The following is a 6,396-nucleotide window of genomic DNA, read 5'->3' as shown; positions in this document are numbered from 1 at the left end:
TAGGCTGTAAGAACATGCTTATATAACCTCTATTTCTATTCATAAAGGTTTATGTGGGTCTATATTGAATTATGCATTTAAAATTAATCCACTGAGGCAGCCCACTGAGATGCCACTTCTCATTTAGTAACTGCATTAAGGACTTTGTGCTTCATTTAGAAACTGTGAGAAGCTTGCTTTGTGCTGTGGAGAGGAACTGGCCTGCCAGATTCAGACTGGCTATTATAGGTCTTTAAAACAACCCTGTCTCTGTCTGTCTCTTTCCAAGTTACCAGGAAAACTCTGTTCTTGACTGGTGTGATGCCACTCATGCAGCTTGGCTGAACCTGACAGACCCAACCAACTTGTGTCAGATTCTTAGAAAAGATTAATGAAGATTTTCTGCAGGGGTTGGGAACAGCTGATTCTGCCTTTGCAAGGCTCTGGGGACCCAGAATGAACAGATGCACACATTAGGGCCTTTTACCAGCAGCTGTAATTCAGATTTATTAAGTGTTTTGTTTGTGTAGCTTTCCAGCTCTTCAGACATTGCAAAAGGGTCAAGAGCTCTTCTAGATGTTTACAAGGATTTTATTCTAAGAAATCTTAGACTCTTAGTTTGCATTCTCAGAGTGCAATTATGCTGCAAAAATGGCATCGTGAGGCTCTGTTTTGAGTCTGAACTAAACTTCTTTGGCTTAAAAGTGTACTAGTTCTGCATATCCACACTAGTCTACAAAGCCTATCTTGTTGATCACAAAAAATGACTTTTTTTGTGGGAATGAGTGCCTTTATTGACTCTGGAACCTGTTGTCTTCCTCTTGTGCTTTTGGTTGTTATTATCATTAATATAATAAGTGCTTTGTGGCCATAGTTTAAAAAACTTGTGCAATACCTGGCAAGGCTCAGTTTGTATTTCTCATTCTGGGAACTGTGCTCATACTGCTAAAATATTCAAGTGTCTTCTGAATAATTAAGAAGTTAGTTCTGTGAATACTGACACTGAAGAAGTTTTCTCTCATACAGAGTTGTGTATCTTCTCTTCCATATTTCCCACTGCATTTTCCCCTTCTCTTCTCCACTCCACCTTGCAGATAGTCCAGAGCCACCTGGAAGCTCACCACCTTCTCTCTGTGTGCACCTGCATGTTGAGTGATTGGCTGGCAGGTTCAAATTTGAAAGGAGGTGGTAGAAATATAAAAGAAAATTGGCTAAAAGGGAGCCCCCTTGTTCAAAACTAACTTTTCAGAGACGATGGAGGTGCAGGACCATCTTGTAAGTGAAGCTGTGTATAAATCCAGGCTAAAAGTATAAATATTGTAAGAAGAACATTCTCTTATTTTTACATTGTCTCCACTTACCAAACATGTTTTGTTTGCTGCTTTATTTTTGTGTGAGAGAATTAATATGTGATTTACTAGAGGGAAGCTAAGTTGAAAAAAGGGATTTTTATGTAAGTACAGAAAGTGCTTATTCCCCTGATCATTTTTATCTGCTACAGGATTAAATTCCATAGTCTAGATTCAGCTGCTATAAAAAATTTGTCTCTTGCATGTGTGACTGTGCTTAGTAGATGAAGGTTTCACTGCTGCAGGGTGTCACGCAGCCAGTCCCACAGAGGACTTCAACTATCAGGGTAGATACTTTCAGTAAAATGCAGTAGGTGAGGTAAATAACATCTATATATAATAGACATTATTTTAAAACAGTCTAGCCTTTGACAGATACGTGACAAAATTGAGACTGAAAGCCTCAAAGTTATTTAGGTGTCTCATTAATGCAATGGAGAACTGGATGTCTGAGTATTTAGGGACCTGAAGTTAAGTCAGAAAATAATTAATGTCTTGAGGAAAAGTATTATCAAAGATTAAAATAGATCAGAAGTATCTTCCTTTTAGTCTCACCATTTTAAGGCCTCTTTACAGATTTATTTGTGTTTAGATAAGGAGTAAATAAGATCATAAAATTAAATGTTCATGTTGATATGTGAAAAGCAACTAGTTGCATAACTGTCGAGTTATGAAACCTATATTTTTGTCCTCTGCATTCTGAACATCTGTGGCCTATATTTAATTGTAGTTTTCATCTTCAGTTTGAAGAAACAATGTTTAGCCTGAAGACAAAAGTGATCTGTGTGGTGAAATCAGTTAAATAGTGTGGCTGAATCTCACTTGCTAATGGAAAAGGCATTTTTATACATGTTCTAACTTAGAAATTTTATTCATTTGATAGTTTAAATACAGTTGAGACTACTCTGCTATTCTGAACAATGTGAAGACTGAAGGTATTAAGACATGGAGGGATTGTACCTCAAGGGGAACAGGTGCATAAGGATAGAAACATGGAGCCATATTGCAACATCAATTTTTAAACAGAAATCTGTACTGATACCAGAAGGAAGTAATTCTGTTAAAATATTGATGAAATGATGTGATATAACCCATGGGCAGGAAATAAGAAAATATGCAAAGTAAAGCAAGTCAGTAGAAGTAGAGAAAATAATATGAAATTAAGGAAAAAAGGAATGAGCACCTTCAGAAGTAATACCCCTGAAAAGTCTGGGGAATTATATAGAAAGAAGGTTTTACATAGGGTGGCAACGTGACAATGTCACCATCTTTCCCTCAGCAGTCCATACAGCCAGATAGCTTCAGCCCAGATTTGCAGCTGTGATCTGTGTTTTGCAGTTGATCCATATAATGGACTGGATGAGGTTTCCATTTCAGTCAGCCTCCTTTTTTTGACTTGTAATTCAAATCCAAATGCTAATCTGAATTTGTGACTCAGAAATCTCTAAGTGACATCCTTACCAGAGAAAGAAAAGATGGAGCCTTCATGTAGAAATAGAAAGGTGATGTTTGAAGGAGGTTTCTTAATTTTTAAAATGCAGGTAGTCAAGAACTTCTGGGATGTTTGTGTTCAATTTGCTTCCACTCTATTGTGGCTGTTAAATTCAAGGTCTCCATAGGCTTCTTAGCCCATGTCTGAGTTGCAAATCAGGCTGTCTGCAAGCATTCACTGCTGAAAACAAAGCAGGTTAGGAAGTTTTAATTTTAAAACAGATTCTGTTGTTAATGTCACGTTTCCCAGGTGAAATCTTGAGGTAAAACTACAGTTTTCTCTGAACACAATATGATTTATTTCCATGGAGGTAAGGGATTCTGAACTCCTGTTTCTGCCTGCACATCTCAGGAATAGTTGGTTTGTCTGGCTTGGGATGGGCTGTTCAGTAATGGGAGCTTGTTCATAGCCACAGCATTAAAGAGCCTTATCAGAGAGGTGTCCCAGTTAACTGAAGGTGGAAATATTACCATCTGCTATTAAAATGGAGCTTCTTATATTCTGCCAGAGACACAGTAAGCATTTTGAGAGTTTTCTAACACATTGCCATTCATTTCCCCACATTGGATCTGTAGATTGAAAAGAACACAAAAAAGGAACCCTCAAACATACGCCAATAACACATGCATATTTATGCAGCCAGCAGTTCCCTTGTTAAAGGAGAATGCTCTAAGAATTAAATTTCATAATTTTCTGAAATAGCAAGGACATTTAAAGAGCATCTGTGGATTAGTCTGAGCAAGTTTGTTCTGTGAATTGCTTGAAAAGAAAACAGACTCTTCCTAGGTATTGCAACAAATTGTTCCCAGCACTTCAGCTTAACACAGTAAATGAAAATTCAGAGGAAGCAGCACAATATTGGATGAACCTGCTTCAGAACATTGGCTCAGGCCACAAAGCAAGTAATTAACAAGCTGAATGAAGCATTTAAGCCCACGCCTTATCATTTATGTAACTAACCTTTGAGTTTTGGACGCACTGGTATGCTGCAGTGAAGCCTACACAGTGTTTCTTTTATGTGTGTGTATTGAGCAAATGGGAAATGCATACCCTGCCATTTGTTTTTCACATTTTCAGCACTTATCAGAGTTCTCTGGCTGAGTGATCTTATATAGCAAAAATGTACGCCTCTTGGTCCTTTTTTCTGTAGTGCAGAATGAATCTAGACAAGCCTCAGCCTTGTTGTGTGTGGGGGGATGTATTCTACTTTTAAGGGTGCTTTTGAGCTTGTTTAAAGCATCATTAGTAGCACTAGAAAAGAATTAATTGAATGCCACTTTTCACTAAAGAAGTGAGCAACAAAAAGAGTGACGGGGATTCTGCAAAATCCTTGTTTGTGGAGGCAGCCTTCAAAAACAGCTTTGAAAACAAATCAGGAATGCTGTGAACCAATGAGGGCTCAAAAGATGTAGTTTCCATCCTTGTCACACATCTGTTTTCTCCATCCTGAGAAAGACTGGGCATGTTAGGAATGCTGAGACTGCTGATGACATTAGTTTCCTACAGAGCTCGTGAGATAGAAGTGGAATGTAACATCACCTCTGCACTTGGGAAATGAGTCATTTTGCTTATTAATGCTCGTACTTTGTCTCTCCCTCCTGTTCTTTTCTCCATCACTTTATAACCAGACTTATTTGGAACTCTTGTGAGACAAACACCATTTCTCCTTGGCAGGAGGAAAATAAAATAGCATACTTAACATGGTTATATAACACACTGCTACGCATGCCTAAAATGAGGTCATTTTGATTAATATATTTATCTGGTGTGCAGCTGTAACAGGACATGTAATTGTGATTAAAAGACCACCTTTTTCTTTAGTCTCTTTGCAATAGCCTGTGGTTTTTGTAACTAATATCCCTGAACCTGATGGGAGTTACTTGCTGGTTATGTCATAATTTGTGCCCTTGGGCTATGGTCCTAGCCTTCCACACCTCAGAAAATCATTGTAGTGTGGAAACAATTTCCTTCCTCTCTTCTTTCATCTGTCAGAAGTTAGGTAAGAATTCTGCACTAATTATGTTTATTATAAGTAATACAGCAACACATGCATGGAAGGAGGAAGGAGAACAGGGCAAACTGTGGAATTCCTTAAAGTTGGAAATGTTGCTGGATGATGGAGAAAGTAAAAAGGCGAGATGAGTGATAAAGCCAGTTACAGTGAGCCAGGAGAAAAAGTGGAGCAGCACGCTGCAAATGTCTCTAGTATCATCTGTGGGAAAGAGAACCGGTGGAATCTGCTTTTGGAATACAAGCAGATGTATTTTTCTTTTGGGATGTTGAACTGCCATTCTTCAAAGTTCTGACGCATCCGGTTCTATTTCGGTTTGATGACTCCTAACTAGACATGTTAGGCGGCTGCTGCTCAGAAGCCAGCATTTAAAAACACTGTTTTTCTGTTCCACTCTTTCTGGCAAAAAGCTCATTATTCAAGTACTTGCTCTAACCTTTAGTTACCCTGGTTGCATAACTGGAAAGCAGCATCCCACCATGCACTTCTGTGACCCAGTTGTGCCTTTCCAGTAGTGACTTTATGAGTTATGAAAGGTGTGTCTGCCACATTGCTACAGAAACATTTACTCTACTGACCCTGATTTCCTAAATATTATATAGTCATTGTACAATAAGCAGTAAAAAACAATGTAAAAGCATGTGAAAAAAACCCCCTAATTCTGCTAGGTTGAAAATCCCTGTGTTATGCTCTTTAGCCTTGATAGTGTTTGGACTTCTCATTGATAAAAAAAAATACTTGTAGAACCAATTTTAAAATCATTAATGCTTCAGTAATCTTTCAAAATGAATTTTAGATGATACATTCAGTACTAATAGTCACAGTACAAATCATTGACTCATCCAAGGAAGAGCCTGAATAACAATTGCTTTGTTGAACTGATGTGCAGTCTAAATTGTGATGTGCAGCTTTCACATTTTCTAGACTGTCTGAAGACTTGCTAAAATCCTTCCACATCATCATATCATCTATTACCCTGTATTCTACTCATGATAAAACCTCCCTGTGGATGAGAATGAATTTCTAATGTCACATAGAAAAAATTGTTTATTGCTAGCATTACTTTTACAAAATCTTTCTGTACCTCATGGAAAACAGAAATGAGACGTGCTTGGTTTTCTTTGCCATCACATAATACAGCATAAGTCAGTTATATAAATAAAGTCACTTACATAAATAGCTTAATTCTCCTTTCATTTATATGGAATTAAAAGTCAAGAGCAGATCTACTGAAACAAAAGATGTTACTCTGGCATAAAACTGGTATTGACAGCATGTGCATACTTTCATTATATAGATTCTTTCAGCCAGTGATTTTTGGGCTTTAACAACTTGAAAATCATCCTATCCTAAGGAGTAAAGTATTTAGTGCCTGTCAGCTGAAGGCTGGTCCTCATAGCAAAGCTTGTTCTTTACATCAGTTTTCTAGTAGACTCTGTATATTAATTTTTTGTATCAATATACAATTCATCTGTGTGGTTTAAATATAACATTACTCCTGTCTAGTAAGCATGATGTAACCTCTTCTGTGTAGGTTTTAGAGAACTTAATATGACTGAATATAA

Source organism: Erithacus rubecula, assembly GCF_903797595.1.
Source record: "Erithacus rubecula genome assembly, chromosome: 15".
In the NCBI taxonomy this organism is placed as follows: domain Eukaryota; kingdom Metazoa; phylum Chordata; class Aves; order Passeriformes; family Muscicapidae; genus Erithacus; species Erithacus rubecula.
The sequence above is the reverse complement of the archived record's forward strand: the minus strand, read 5'-3'. Positions refer to the sequence as shown.